The following is a 15,574-nucleotide window of genomic DNA, read 5'->3' on the forward strand; positions in this document are numbered from 1 at the left end:
AGAGCATTTGGTGTACCACCAGCACTAAAGGTAAGTGCTGGAGGTGTAACTTTTGTACAGTGTGTGGTTGTCCCCATTTAGAGCACCCACAAAAAGTGCTGTTTGACAGGGAACTTCTGAGTATTGGCTCTCTGTATGTTCTGCTGCTGAAATGGAGGACATCTCAAAGACACCAAAATTCTTAAAGGGAAGGCTAAGTTCAGGTTGAGAGTAAAAGACTTTCAGGAGGAAAGGAGTTACAGAAACTGATTTTGTGTTCTAAAAAGGGGCTGTTTGATAACCCAGTTCCTTTCTTACGTAGAGCTTTATGACCTATAGAAAGAACCTGCTCTTTGGACAACCTAAGTGGAAATCTTTCCTCCTGAGGATAGTTTCTCTGTCTAGAAATTTGAAATAGTCCCATTTGCTTCGTGACATTTTGGTCCCCTCAATCCTCCAGTTAGTCTCAGAATTTGTCACTTGTATAGATACATTACTCCAGTTTTGTTTTGATGCCTCTTTTTGCTTAAAAGTCTATTTTATTTACCAAAAAGCTTTGCATTCTGATTTTGAAAGTTTTGATACAGTTGTCAAATTAGTAAGATGTAAACTTAAAGGCAAATCTATTAAACCTGAATATAGAATATGTTAAATAACGAGAATTATCTTGTGTTTATGCAGGATTTCATCCAGGTCAGAAACGGATGTAGTTTTTTGAAATAGACATCTCCCAACCCTGCTTTGTATGTTGTTCATTCTGCTCTAAAAGTGATTTGTTTTTATCATTTATGTGAGAAATGAAATGTTTCACAGACTTTTTCCCATCTTTATGTGATTGCAGGTTTATAGACAATGGAGAAAAGTGGTTTTCCTAAATGTTATACAAAGATGAGTGCTGAACTGCTGAGAAGTCCGTATTCATTGTTATTCATTAGTTGTCTGGAAGGTTCGCTAGTGGGTCAAAAACCTAAAAAAACAAAACAAAAAACTCAGATATAGGGAAGGTGATTTCTTGCCACAAAGTATTATCAGCTAAACTATAGAACTAAGGGAGTGCTGCCTTCTGACTCTGAAACCCAGCCTGACTCTCTTCTGAAATTAGTTAGGGTTTGCATTCACATCCCCTACTGAGAGCTGCTTCCTCCATTTAAGCCAGTTACTTCCTGAGCCAAGGAGAGAGGATTGGAGCAACCTATTATCATAACTCAGGCTAGAGTTACACTTGATGAAACATTCTTCTTTTCATTTGCACAAGAGTCCGAAATGCCTAAAATGTCCCCTTAAGTGAGGTTTTAGAATTTTGTCATTCTGGTCTTTTTAGTATGTTGGGTATTTTTCTCTGATTATCAACATTGAGGGGTTTTATACTCTTTTTTTTTTTTTTTTCATTTGACATTTTAACTAGGATTGCAGATAAATTACTAAGTGAGCCACTGGATGGATCAGTATTTTCACCAGTCCTTTTATTACTAGCATCATTTGGTACTGTGTATGTAGTTCTTTTAAAAAGTGATTACTGGTGGGCTACAGAAGCAAAAGTAGCATTCCCTTTTTTGGGGGGGGGGGTTGGCTCAGTGAGTGCCTAACCCTTGATCCCTGTAACCATGGTCATGTGTATGAGAAAAGCCTTTTTGGGATAGTTGTATTTGTTTTCCCTGTGGCTATATGGGTGAGATGCATTTTAATCTATATGTAGGTCTCCCAGTTATTTTTGTCCTTAAATGCTTCTGTGATTCAGCAGTTCTCTAGATTTAGGTATTAAAACTTAACTTGTTTTTCTAATCCTCATCCTGTAGAGTTTACAAATGGTCAGACTTGGTTCCTGCTGAATTCCACAGAGCTTCCGGACAAGGATAATGGGTAAGTATTCATCTCAAACCTTCACTTTTCATGGAAGAAACCTGAAAAGCATGTATTGTTGTTGTTTAGTCACTAAGTCATGTCTGACTCTTTTGCGACCCCATGAACTGTACCCCACCAGGCTCCTCTATGCATGGGATTCTCCAGGCAAGAATACTGGAGTGGATTGCCATTCCTTCTCCAGGAGATCTTCCCAACCCAGGGGTTGAACGCATGTCTCCTGCAAAGGCAGGTGGATTCTTTACTGCTGAGCCACCAGGGAAGCCCAGAGCGTGTATACCTACACTTAAAATTATGAGTTAACTTTTCATTAGGGTATTTTCATGGCATTGACTGTTCAGTAAAAGTAAGAGTTATTTTGTCTTCATGTAGGTCTTCTGAAAGCTCATGGCTACCATATTTTCTTCTTTTTATGGCAGCAGTATGGGAAGGAGTGTCAGCAGAGCCTTGGGGAAAGGCCATAGGGAAAATACTTTCTGAATATTTGGCTGTCTAAGAGTGATCATAGACTCTTCCTTGGAGGTCTTAAAAAATAAGGTCAATCCTTCTCTGGATTGGCTTAAGGGTAAGGAAAAGGAATGGATTAGCAGGACCCTGAAAGTCCCCGAGAGCTCTCGAGATTTGTATTTGGCCCATGTCCGTGACAGATGGAAGAGTAAGTTCGACAGATGTCACGTCTGCTGTTCCCAGGCTATGCTCCCTTTAATGTGGTGACCTTCTGTGAACACTGTCTCTAAATAGTCTGCAAGAAGGAAGGGAGTGTGTTCAAACTTCTGGGAAACCTAAGTTGGGTGGCTTTTTACCAGTTTACCAGCTACAGTTTAAGATCCATTAATCAAAAAATTGTACTTTGTCAGAATCCCAAAACGAGGACTCAAAAAAGCACACTCTAGTTTCCAAATTCATTTTTAACCTTTGCATATGCTGAAGGATTTTAGTTAATATGGCATTCCATAATATTACTTTTGAGAGTCTTTTTCCTAAAGGACCATGGGAAGAAGAAAGAAAGAAGATTAGGTGGGTAGGGAGGGCCCTGGAGGAAATGAAGTCTGATTTGTTAAGAGAGGGGACCTGCGGAAGAGTGTAGCAAATCCATTACTTTTGTTTTTGCTTCTGCTTTAATCCTTCAAACTCGCAGGATAAGATTGCCAACTAATTGCTGGGAGCCCCCTATAAAAGAGGATTGGTCTAAATTGAAGAATAAATTTAAAGAGTGACTAAAATTTTTTTTTAAATTCCTCTTTTATTCAAGTCTTTTTTTTTTTTTTAACGTATGATTATGTCTCCAAGAAGTGGTTGGATACCTTCTTGAGAGGTTTTCTTTGAAAGAGAAAGAAAGGGAGAAGAAAATGTTTGAAATTTCAAAGACTTTTTTCCACCCTCCACTGTAGGATTTATGTAAGCGTGTGATGAACTAAATTCATTAGGCTGTAGTTTAAACTTAAAGAAAAAAAAAAGACTTATGTGTTTTATGGTGGCATTTTTATGTAAGTTGCTCACTGGTAGAAGTATGTTGACCATTTTAAAGTGCAATTTGATCTTTTAGGGGGAAACATTTAAATTCTCTGAGTATACACACTGTACTTAGGACAAATTATTGTGTTTTTACTTTGGTGCCAATCTCAATTGTGTCCTCGTTGGGTGTTTACTTTCAATTAGTACTAGATCCATCCAAAAACAGTATACTAAAAATTGTCATTAAAAACATATCAAGTTTTAATAGCAAGTCATGGATACTTTTACTGCCTTTTATTTATTGCCAGGTGTATTTTATTAGAAGGAAAGGTAAATAAATGTGTTTTGCAGAAAATACATAGTGCAAGTCAGCTTCAGTAGCAGTTATTATTTTTTAATTTGATGATGGAGCATTTACACACTTAGTTTATTAGTGAACTTCCCATAAAACTTTTAGGAATACAAGGGCAAAGCAGAGGTCATGAATTTACCCAGGCTGGCCTTCTAGAGCACTGCTTTGGTGACATCAGACACCCGAAGGGAAGCCAAGACATTTTCCTGCATCCTCACATACCAAGTGGCTTTGGCTTCACCTCCATCTGCGTATTTTATTCCCCTTGGAAAGAATCACAGATGAAATTTAGATAATCACCTGTGTGTTAGAAGTGATAAAGTCCACCTTCTGAAAAATATGGTTTCTATATATTATACATACTTTTGATCTGGATTTTAAATTTGTATTTCCTGTAAACAACTTTATCGAAATATGATTGACATACAAAAAGTGGTACATATTAAATGTATACAACTTGATGAGTTTGGAGAATGGTTTACATCTGTGAAACTGTTGCCACCACAATCTGTGCCATGAACATATCCATCACTTCCAGAAGTTTCTTCCTGCCTCTTTATTATCTTTTTTTTTTTTGATGATAACACTTAACATAAGATCTACCCTCTTAGCAGATTTTAAAGTACACAATAGTGTTGTTAACTATGGGCACTATGCTGTACGGTAGATTGCTGGGACTGATGTATAATGGAAATGCTCTGGCTTCTTGAATACAGATGTTTCAGGCCATCATTTGATAAATACTTACTTCTCTTAGTTGGCTATGATGTGTATGACCTTGTGTTGGCTATGGTGTACACATAATTTGTGCAAGGGAGCCCCTGGGCACAAGGAGGTTCTGGTGAGGAAGAAGGCAGCACATAAGACAAAGTGCTCTCCTGTGCAAGAAATCATGATACACCAGCATCTTCTCTGCCTTATCTGCATAGAGGTGTAAGAAGTTTACTTTTCAAGTTATGATGACCTGCTCCTAACTTAGTTTTCACCAGAGGAGCACTAAAGATCTTCTTAAAGCCAAATACCCTCCAAGCAGAGAGAGACTGTTACCACCTGAGGAGCCAAGAAGGATGGGCAGGAAAGCATCTCCGGGCTCTTGTGAAGCAGGGACCTGGAAAACCACTGCCAGGGGAGAAGCACTCATGAGTCCACTTGCTCCCCACTTGCCAGCTATGTGGTCTGAGGTCATTTGCTTGCCCTATTCAAACTTTGGTTTCCAGATCTGTGTTCCAGAATCTTTTCTCACAAGGCCACTTTAGTTCTAAACAAGATAATGTAGTTAAAGAGCCAGTCACCAGGAGACAGCTCCCCAGCTAGCTACAGCACTGGATCCAAGGGCAGGACGTTAAAAACCCAAACCTGTTGTTCATACCCGGGCATTCATTTCCTTCTGAGGACCACATAGGTTTCATAAATTCTGCCTTTCCTCATTCCTTCACTTTGTCAAGGCTGTCATTAGACCCTCCCTGATAAATCAGACTGCTCTTTTCTGCCTAGACTCCTGCTGCCCAGATGAGAGTATGACTTACCCTTGCTTCTCTGGTAATACCATCATGTGTTTCTGTAGGCCCTTATATTTATATCCATGTTCATTTGATCCTCACAGATTACTATAAAAGGGATCATTGCACGTTCCTTACCGCCAAGCCACCAAAGTCTCCCTCCTCTTGGCAAAGGATTTTTCAACACTCAGTCACATCAAAACACTCTATAAATCCAATAAACTCTGATTCTCATTTCCTTTCCTGAGTTCTGTAGGCTGAAATTCTGGCCTCCTTTTTTCTCGGGCCATTTGTATTATATGACAAGATTTGCCATACACTATCTTTGTGTGGATTTAAGTCTTCAAAGCATCCTTTGAACTCCTTATCCTTCACCTTATTTCTTTCTGCACTTGCCTTAAATTCTTTGCTACTTTCCCAGCTCTTCACCAGATCTTCTTTACCTGCCGCTCTGTACCTCCCCCTAACAAGGTTTCCTGTACTTCGTGGATCACTCTCCCTGGCTTTGCCTTTGCCTGTCCCAAACCATACAAGTCTCTTCTCTCCCACTGTAGAGAAGGCCATCTCCTTGCCTTCCTCCTTATCTTGCCTGGGCCATGGTGTCTAGTTACTCTCTGCCGCTTTCACCTTCCTGCTGAGCTCCACCCAACAAGATCACATGCTTTATTTTCTTTCCTGAATCTCACCAGTTAGCATCCCCGAATGCCCCCAGGTAGATGCTTCCAGCCAATCAACTCCCACCCCATATGCCTGCCTGTTTTCTCCTTTCATGTAGAACCTGGGGAACTTTGCACGGATGAGGCCTTTATGGGCTCACTTCCTCTCCATGCCCCTCTCTGTTAGTTTGGTTTGGTCATTAAACAGAAGACATTAGGGTGTCCTCTGCTCACGGTTCCTCCCCTCTCTGAATGGACACAAATGACTTATGCATGCATCTCTGGAAGATGTGGTCCTGATGGAAAAGCTCCTGGCAGTTGCCTAACCCTTATCTTCACAATCCCCTCGATGTTCCTGAACCATCTTCCAACAAATACTAGGATTCTGTGTTTTTATTTGGAATTTCATCTTCTAAAAATATCTTGAACCATTAAGAAATCAAATGTCTATTGAAATGTGTATGCAACTGATACCCATTTGTGCCCTTATTTATACCTAAGTGGAATAAGGAAAAACTGAACCTATAAATGAATTTATTCAATAAAAGCAGTATTCTATCTGCTTTATAGATGGGGTCTCAATAAGATTTTGTTTACAAAAATGTTCCATAGCTTAAAGAAAAAAAAAAGGGCTTGAAAACCACTGCACACCCCACACCCCCCACAGCAAATCATCTCTCACTGTGCCTGAAACTGTCAGACCATCATACATTTCCCTGCCTTGATCTTACAGGGCTTCAGAAGATACCCCGATTTTTCAAAAATAATCAACAAATCGAAAATTCAACTCTAATCCCACTACCCCCCAAAAGCAACTGTTTGGTTTTGTTTTTGTTTTTCAGCCTTGTTTTTGTGGCTTTATCATTTTTACATAGTGTAATACTAGCCACCAGGATAGTCTGGTGAGATGAGGTCTCTTATTAAGCCATTCTGCTTGTTAGCAATTTAAAAAAAAAACTTTTTTTTTTTTTTTTTACAGTCTTGCTGCAGTGGAGATTATCTTGCCTTCTCCTGCTTTTCAGCTAGTTATGATGAATCCTAAAAGGTAATGTCTTTAAAGCCAACTTCTAATGCCTCTTCTTTCCACTGTTTCATTCCTAAGGAGACTGACTAGGATTTTGCAACAATTATAACAAAGACTTCCCATAATCTTAGTCTTCCACTCATAGTGTGACTAAAACATTTCCATTTCTCTGTTCATCTGATATTCACATCCAACTTCTTGGCCCTAAGGATCGAACCTACTGTAAGATTGCTATGTTACAGACGCCTATCATAGATACATAGTCATGGGTACTATTTATGGAGCATTTACCATGTGCTAAGTACCCCGCTGCTTCATTCTTTATACACATTACCTCATTGAATCATCATCCCAAATCTTTGAGGTGGGTAGTACTATTATCCTCACTTTATACTTTAAAAAACGGAGGCCCTTTTTAACCAGGGAGGTTAGCAGACTTCTACCTTAGAGCTCCAAAGCGGTGGGGCTGAGGTTGATTGGGTTGGTGTTGTTAGAGTGTGAACTGCTAACAAAGAAGCAGCACCTGTCCTGGAAGTGCACCTACCCCATTCCCTCTTTTTATTCTCTTGCCCCTTCATGATCTACAAACACTTACTATTTCATTGCCCCCAGGCTCCCAGCTGCCAAGCCAGCTCCCCTTTGCTGGAGTGGGAGTAGATTCTGGCCTGGAGGCACAGAACATCATAACAGTGGCTGACCTTGGCCTCAGGCTCCCCAGCTCATTTCACAGGATTCTTTAATCCCCCCTCTAAGCCAGTGAGGCAGGCCTAACTGATGATGTGGGTCTTTCTAGTTACTACTCAAGTGAGGTGATTCCTGCAGGGTCTTAGAGCTAATGCCAGGCAGAGACAGGACAAGACCCTCACTCTGTCTCTCACGTTACACAGAAGGACATCTTAAGACAGTATTTCAATTCTAATTTCTTCTTAATGGCTTACATTTATTCAGCACTTTGTGTATCTAAGTGCTGATATAGTACTTTTCATGTGTAATAATCTTTTAATCCTACAATAATTCAGTAGTAAAAGTTGTATTATCCCCATCTTACGCTGAGGGAGGTGGCTCAGAGAAGTTGAATAACTTAGGTAATGTCACACAGCACACAAACCAAGGATCCAAACCTAGGCATTCTTTTTTTTTGGCTTACAAGTTTTGTTTTTGTTCTTGTTTGTTGAAGTATAGTTGGTTTACAATGTTGTATTAGTTTCAGGTATACAGCAAAGTGATTCAGTTTTATATATATATTCTATATATGTATAACATATAATATATATATTACATATATATTCTTTTTCAAATTCTTTTCCCTTATAGGTTACTACAAAATATTGAGTGTAGTTCCATGTGCTATACATAGGTCCTCGCTGTTTATCTATTTTATATATAGTAGTGTGTATATGTTAATCCCAAATTTCTAATTTATCCCTCCCTCCCGTCTTTCCCCTTTGGTAACCATAAATTCGTTTATTATGTCTTGAGTCTATTTCTGTTTTTTCAATAAGTTCATTTGTATCATTTTTTAAATTTAGATTCCACATCAAACCTAGCCACTCTTAACCACTAATCAATACATCTTCAACCCCCTCTTCTTTGTTTTTTTCAAAAGTAATCCATGTTGATTATGGAAACATTTCCAATCTGATTTTGTAAAATTTGCCTTGTGTTTAGTCAGTCAGTTCAGTCGCTTAGTCGTGTCTGACTCTTTGCCAGGCCTCCCTGTCCATCACCAACTCCCAGAGTCCACCCAAACCCATGTCCATTGAGTCGGTGATGCCATCCAGCCATCTCATCCTCTGTCGTCCCCTTCTCCTCCTGCCCTCAATCTTTCCCAGCATCAAGGTCTTTTCAAATGAGTCAGCTCTTCGCATCAGGTGGACAAAGTATTGGAGTTTCAGCTTCAACATCAGTCCTACCAATGAACACCCAGGACTGATCTCCTTTAGGGTGGACTGGTTGGATCTCCTTGCAGTCCAAGGGACTCTCAAGAGTCTTCTCCAACACCACAGTTCAAAAGCATCAATTCTTTCGTGCTCAGCTTTCTTTATAGTCCAACTCTCCCATCCATACATGACCACTGGAAAAACTACAGCCTTGACTAGATGGACCTTTGTTGACAAAGTAATGTCTCTGCTTTTTAATATGCTGTCTAGGTTGGTCATAACTTTCCTTCTAAGGAGTAAGTGTCTTTTAATTTCATGGCTGCAATCACTATCTGCAGTGATTTTGGAGCTCAGAAAAATAAAGTCAGCCACTGTTTCCACTGTTTCCCCATCTATCTCCCATGAAGTGATGGGACCAGATGCCATGATCTTAGTTGTCTGAATGTTGAGCTTTAAGTCAACTTTTTCACTCTCTTGTTTCACTTTCATCAATAGGCTCTTCAGTTCTTCTTCACTTTCTGCCATAAGTGTATTAAGTGTTAGTCACTCAGTCATGCCCGACTCTTTGCAGCCCCATGGACTACAGCCCGCCAGGCTCCTCTGTTCGTGAGATTTTCCAGGCAAGGATACTAGAGTGGGTTACCATTTCCTTCTCCAGGGGATCATCCCAACCCAGGGATCGAACCCGGGTCTCCTGCATTGCAGGGAGATTCTTTACCAACTGAGCTACAAGGGAAGCCCTTCTGCCATAAGGGTGGTATCATCTGCATATCTGAGGTTATTGATATTTCTCCCGGCAGTCTTGATTCCAGCTTGTGCTTCCTCCAGCCCAGCGTTTCTCATGCTGTACTCTGCATATAAGTTAAATAAGCAGGGTGACAATATACAGCCTTGACGTACTCCTTTTCCTATTTGGAACCAGTCTGTTGTTCCATGCCCAGTTCTAACTGTTGCTTCCTGACCTGCATACAGATTTCTCAAGAGGCAGGTCAGGTGGTCTGGTATTCCCATCTCTTTCAGAATTTTCCACAGTTTATTGTGATTCACACAGTCAAAGGCTTTGGCATAGTCAATAAAGCAAAAATAGGTGTTTTTCTGGAACTCTCTTGCTTTTTTGATGATCCAGCGGATGTTGGCAATTTGATCCCTCTGCCTTTTCTAAAACCAGCTTGAACATCTGGAAGTTCACGGTTCACGTATTGCTGAAGCCTGGCTTGGAGAATTTTAAGCATTACTTTACTAGCGTGTGAGATGAGTGCAATTGTGCGGTAGTTTGAGCATTCTTTGGCATTGCCTTTCTTTGGGACTGGAATGTCCCAAAGTCCTGTGGCCACTGCTGAGTTTTCCAAATTTGCTGGCATGTTGAGTGCAACACTTTCACAGCATCATCTTTCAGGATTTGAAATAGCTCGACTGGAATTCCATCACCTCCACTAGCTTTGTTCGTAGTAATGCTTTCTAAGGCCCACTTGACTTCACATTCCAGGATGTCTGGCTTTAGGTGAGTGATCACACCATCGTGATTATATGGGTCGTGAAGATCTTTTTTGTACAGTTCTTCTGTGTATTCTTACCACCTCTTCTTAATATCTTCTGCTTCTGTTAGGTTCCTACCATTTCTGTCTTTTATTGAGCCCATCTTTGCATAAAATGTTCCCTTGGTATCTCTAATTTTCTTGCCTTCTGTTATTAATACTAAATCTGAAGTACATTTTTCACTTCTTAAAATGCCACTAATTCAAATGTGTGCAGGTGTGAACCTTCATGGGAAGAGTATATAATCTATGGACTGCTAAGAATAATCCTGTTTTCATGTCAGAGAAGGGTGTTTGAAGCTGCCCAACTGATATATATATTGAGCTATTTGTGAGAAACTGCAGTTCATGGAGTCGCAAAGAGTCAGACACAACTTAATGCCTGAACAACAACAGATGTCCTCATTTAGATTTGAGAACTGATTACTGAAAACAAATTATATCAACAGGTCTTCTGTTATTAGTCTTATTCTTTTACATTGAACTTTATTTTTTATACTGATATTTAGGTTAAGATCTATTGCAAACTTGAAAAGAAACAATCCATAATATTTTATTTTCCTTTAACAGACTTTTCCAAGAGCTTTATAAATACTCTAACCAATGCTTATCAAACTGTAACTGGCATATGCATTGCCTGGAGATCTTGTTAAAGTGCAGATTCCGATTTAGAAGTTTGGGTCTGAGGCTCAAGCTTCTGCATTTATAACAAGCTCCCAGATGATGCCCAAACTACCCATCCAGAAGAACCCTACTTTGAGGAGTGAGGCTCTTATCGTCTTAATATTCAAGAAAGAAATTCAAACTCAGAATGTGAATTTACAAACTTTTTTTGCTAAATAAACCAAAATTCAAACAGTTGTGAGAAACAGTTGCTGTCCTTCAGCTCCATAGCATCTGACTTTGTTGGAGTTTCTCTGGGCTTAACCTTGACTCCTTTTTTGATTGACATTAGGGCACTTGGGGAAACTCACCAGCTTCCCACTCCTTGCTTCTTTGTGAGGTAAGTCAGTCATCTCTTACCCACTGGTGTGATGTGGGTAGGTCATGGCTTGAACTAGCTCATCATATGTCCTGCTTGAAGGATCTGCAGTGAATTTTCTAGAAAATATTTTCTCAATCTCAGTTGTTCAGAGATGGCTATGAGAGGGGCGGGGGGCAGAGAGAAAGATTTGGAGCCCTAGGATTGAAGATCAGCTTGGTCCTCCCTGTGTGCACTTGTCTGATAAAGAGCAGGAAAGCTTTGCCTCTTTCCCACCCCCTCTCCGCCTACTCCGAGCCTTGGCCATGTCCAGAATGGACTCCGGATGGCAGTTGCAGATGCTCAGAGCACAAAGGGTTTCTTGTTTGCGCAGGGGTCTATCAGTGTTTAAATAGAACTGGCGGAAGCACAGGCACACCATATCAGCAGCTTATCAGGGCCCCTGGTTTTCCATGTACATTTGCTGGTCTCTTGAGTTTACCCAGCTCCATTAGCACCAAGTTAAAAATTGCAAGGCCAGGCTGTACTGCACTGAGATAGGGTGGGGAGAACAAGCCAGTTACTGAGTGTAGAGGGGTGTGTAGGTCCTTGAGATCTTATTTGCATTCTGCCCATGTAGAGAGTAAAGCTGTGGTAGCCTTTGTGTTAAGAGGCAGTCAGAGAGAACCAAAATCTAGTTTAGGAATGAATCCAGAAAATGGGATGATGCCAGGCCTCCCTGGGGCAGAAGTAGTGGAGGTACCTCTTGTAATCCAGCTCTCCATCTTAGTTGACCAGGTCTGCAGTCAGCTGAGGAGGAAACGGCTAAAGGAGGTGTCAGCCATGAATTCCTTAGAATTTATGCAGTTTGGGCATTTGCATGTGTGTCTGCATGCATATTTCTCTGGGAGCAGATCCATGACCCAAAGGGGTAAATATTCCTGTACTATTTGGGTTGCATCTTCCTGGAAGGAACTCTTTAGGACAGATTGATGAGTAGCCTGCTTTACCAATGAGTACCTTCCATTTATAATCCTTACTCCTACTTTTGAAGTTCTTGCTATATGCCAGGTGCAGTGCTCAAGACTTGACTAATATTACCTCATTTAATGCTCAGAACAATCTAATGAGAAAAGAATGTTCATTTCTGTTTTACAGTTGAAGAAACTGAAGTTTAAAGTGTTGGAATTTGTCCAAGGTCACAGAGCTAACGTAAACAATAAAGCTAGAATCTGAACCTTGGCTTTCTGATTCCATAGCTCTTAGCACCATGGAAGGCTGTTTCTAGTCTGAGCTTTTCATATACATTGGTTAATTTGTCAGCTGGCACAGAATGGTCCCAAACTTTGGTCATTTAAAAATCAGCTTCATGGGATTTTTGTCCTATTTCTATATCACCTATATTGTTAAATTAGTATTTAGTTTAATTTTTTTATTATTACTCACTTTGTTATTACTTAGCCTCATCCTAAGAAACATTCATGAAATAACCATTGATGTACTAATTTCATTTTTCTCAAATTCACACTAAAATAAATACATAACCATTAAAATGAAACATGTTATGCCCCACCTAACATCATTTAAGGTACCGTTAGGGTATGGGTCCTACACTTGAAACAATCCTGATGTAAGATGTAAAAGCTGTGTGTCTCTGTTGCTGCAGAATTGTTGGTGAACTAAAATAGCCTTTCCACTCCCACCTCAGGCAGCCTTTCCCTGCCCAGGCCTACCTCATGGAGCATGGTGCTGGGAGCTTCAGAGAAGTGGCTGGATTGACTCCAGGGAAGATGCTCTTGTGTCTTTCAGGGCCTGTTTTCATTGCTCTAATGAGGCAGCAGTGCCAAGAAAAAGCATATTATACTTAACATGCCTTGAGGGGGATTCCAGAGACGGAGGCAAGAATCTGTAGTCAATGCTGTGTGCTCCTGCTGAAAGGAAACTTTGGGATCTTGGGGATTATGGAAGAAATATCCTTGCCAGGGGCAGAATTTGGGTGGTAAAGGGTCCCAGCCTCCGATGAAAGAGGCCTCTAACCAAACCCCATTTGTTCTCATTTCCATTCTAACCAAATGTCCCTCCCCAAATTCCAACCCTCTGGGCCGTAAATTAAAGGGAAATTTGGAGTCCTATTTCTGAAATTCTATGTGCATTTGACCTACAATGTTGTGTCTTTAATACAAGCAGCTAAAGAGTAATTCTTCACTTCCTGACTTTACTGTTGCGCCAAAAGTGTGCTAAGACCCTCAGTAATGGAGCATCCCCATTTCCCTCCCCCTCCCCCCCCAATAAAGTCGCAGTTTATGTGTTAAACTTCCCGGTCTTGGATTTTTAGCAACTTTGTCATTTGGCAATCCCTTCAACGGGCAAGTATAACAAAAGAGGGCCTACAGTGGGTGGAGGGTGGTGGAATCTGGGAGTCTTATCTTCTTTCACCGGCCTGGAGAAGTCATAGTGGGAAAGGTTCTTTTTGGGGACCAGTTGGTTCCGGTCTCTCAGACTAGATGCACCTGTACCGGAAGTGACGTTCGTCTCTGCGCCACAACTGATGTGGTAACTTCCAGACGGCTACTGCCTGCCCAGGGTCAGATAGGCTGTTAATATTTCAGTGTCAAGATGTGAAAACGAACCTGCAAGAAAACGAAGAAAAAAGAAGGCTGCTTTTGGATTGGGCCTGGGCATTTTGGATTCTGACTGTCCTCATCCTTGTAGTTCAGCAGTAGCTGACTCGGGGTTCTTCTCTGGAAGCTGCCGTAGCTCCAATTCCGCAAACAAAATTCTAGCTCTCCAGGGGTACAGTTCCTCTGCTTACTGTGCCCCCAAATGGCACGGCCTGACCAAGGAGTCCCAGGTACAGAGCTTTTAAAAATGTCTCTCACTGGCCTCCATCTTCCACCACCGCCCTCCTCTCCGCAGGAGCCCGTGGCTGGAGTTTACAGGAACACCAGGCGCACATGGAGCGCTGCCAGTCGCATGAGATTCCGAGGGAGATAAAAAGCACATCTTTGACCACTTCTTTACCAAACAGACCTGAGATGTGTAATTAAAGGCCCCGGGACTCTGCTGGAAATAGGTTTAAACTTGAGGTAATCCCTTCTGGCACTTCCTCTTCCTAATAACCATCAACAAAAATCAAACAAATCCACCTGGCTCCAGCCAGTAAGTCTGTAACCAGTAAAGGTCACGGGAGGAGCGATAAGAGAAGAAAGCGGCCACAAACAGCGTTACTGGAAACACATGTCGGGACGTGTTAGAAAGTGACTCCTGCCAGCACCATCCTGGCCCTGAGATGGGCCAGCTCTGCTGTCGAGAAACTCATTCTCTGCCCATGGGAAGGAACGCTAGTGACACGCGCAGGAGGGGAAGGCAAGTTTGGGGAGCTCCGCCCAGGCTTCCTCTCGTCTCTCTGTGAGATGTGACTCAGCCACAGAGACTAGAGGTGAGGCAATTCTAAGTGTTCTTTTGAAGTTAATTTCCTCCTCTTACTAAAAGTAATGCATGACCGTTATTGAAAATACTGTTGATAAGCAAAAACAGGAAGAAAAGTATTTCCCCCAATTCCACCACACAGTGACTGCCTTGAGAACATTTTGGTGCATCTTTTTCCAGTATATTTTTGGTTCTTTCATATGTATCTAGATGTGGGCTGCATAAACACACAGGCATGGGACAGGTTTTTGAACAACTTTCAACCTGCTTGACTCCAGGTTGAACTCTTTTTAGCCTGCTTTTAGTTTTAGCCTATCCTGAGCATCTCTTCATTGCTTGGCGTCATATCATTTTAAATGTGGGTCATATTCCATCACCTGATTGTTTCATAATTTACTTTAATCATCTCCTGTTATTGAATATTTAGATGGTGTCCCAATTCCCATCCGTCTCCTCCCCCACTCAGGCAATGTTGTAGAAGCATCCCGAATATTGAGATTTGGGCTGAAAGGGCAGGCTGTTGGCTGGTTTGAATCTGCCCAGCTGAGTTCAGCATCTTCTACCTCTGCTTTGAAGGGAAAGAGACTTTGGTTTCTCAGAGAGAGCTGGACCCTCACTGTGTGGATTGTGCCCAACGCACCTTGAAGAAAACTCAGGGTGACCCTGCAGGGGGAGGTCAAGGGCCAAGCAGGCCCTCCCCAGTGCAGGGAGGCGTTGGCTGTGGAAACCAAGGTTAATCCAGGATGATGTGGCTTGTGGGGTGAGGGTTGGCTAAAGACAGTGAAATGGAGACCTTTGAGGGCTTGAAAGAACAGGAGGAGTCTTCCTTCCCTTCCTACGGTCCCTTCCTAGGGTCTTCCAGAGTGAGGGTCATGATGCTAAAATAGCATCCCCCGGGTCACCAGGGAACTTGGCCCCCAAGGTCATGCAGACCACCTGCCTAC

The 15,574-nt window shown here is 41.5% G+C and overlaps 2 long non-coding RNA genes across 2 annotated transcripts; one reads left to right on the forward strand and one right to left on the reverse strand.

Annotated features, from left to right (window-relative positions):
- The first annotated feature begins 1,154 nt into the window (after positions 1-1,154).
- On the forward strand, positions 1,155-13,514 carry LOC145511460 (uncharacterized). Its single transcript, XR_014057878.1, has 3 exons — positions 1,155-1,839; positions 6,781-6,846; positions 13,011-13,514. It is a non-coding gene; the product is annotated as an uncharacterized LOC145511460 (long non-coding RNA).
- Positions 3,671-4,834, reverse strand: LOC145511459 (uncharacterized). Its single transcript, XR_014057877.1, has 2 exons — positions 4,697-4,834; positions 3,671-3,910 (listed from the first exon to the last, which is right to left on the reverse strand). It is a non-coding gene; the product is annotated as an uncharacterized LOC145511459 (long non-coding RNA).
- Positions 13,515-15,574: the final 2,060 nt, after the last annotated feature.

Source organism: Giraffa tippelskirchi, chromosome 6 (assembly GCF_054371585.1).
Source record: "Giraffa tippelskirchi isolate mGirTip1 chromosome 6, T2T-mGirTip1v1.2.pri, whole genome shotgun sequence".
Taxonomy (NCBI): domain Eukaryota; kingdom Metazoa; phylum Chordata; class Mammalia; order Artiodactyla; family Giraffidae; genus Giraffa; species Giraffa tippelskirchi.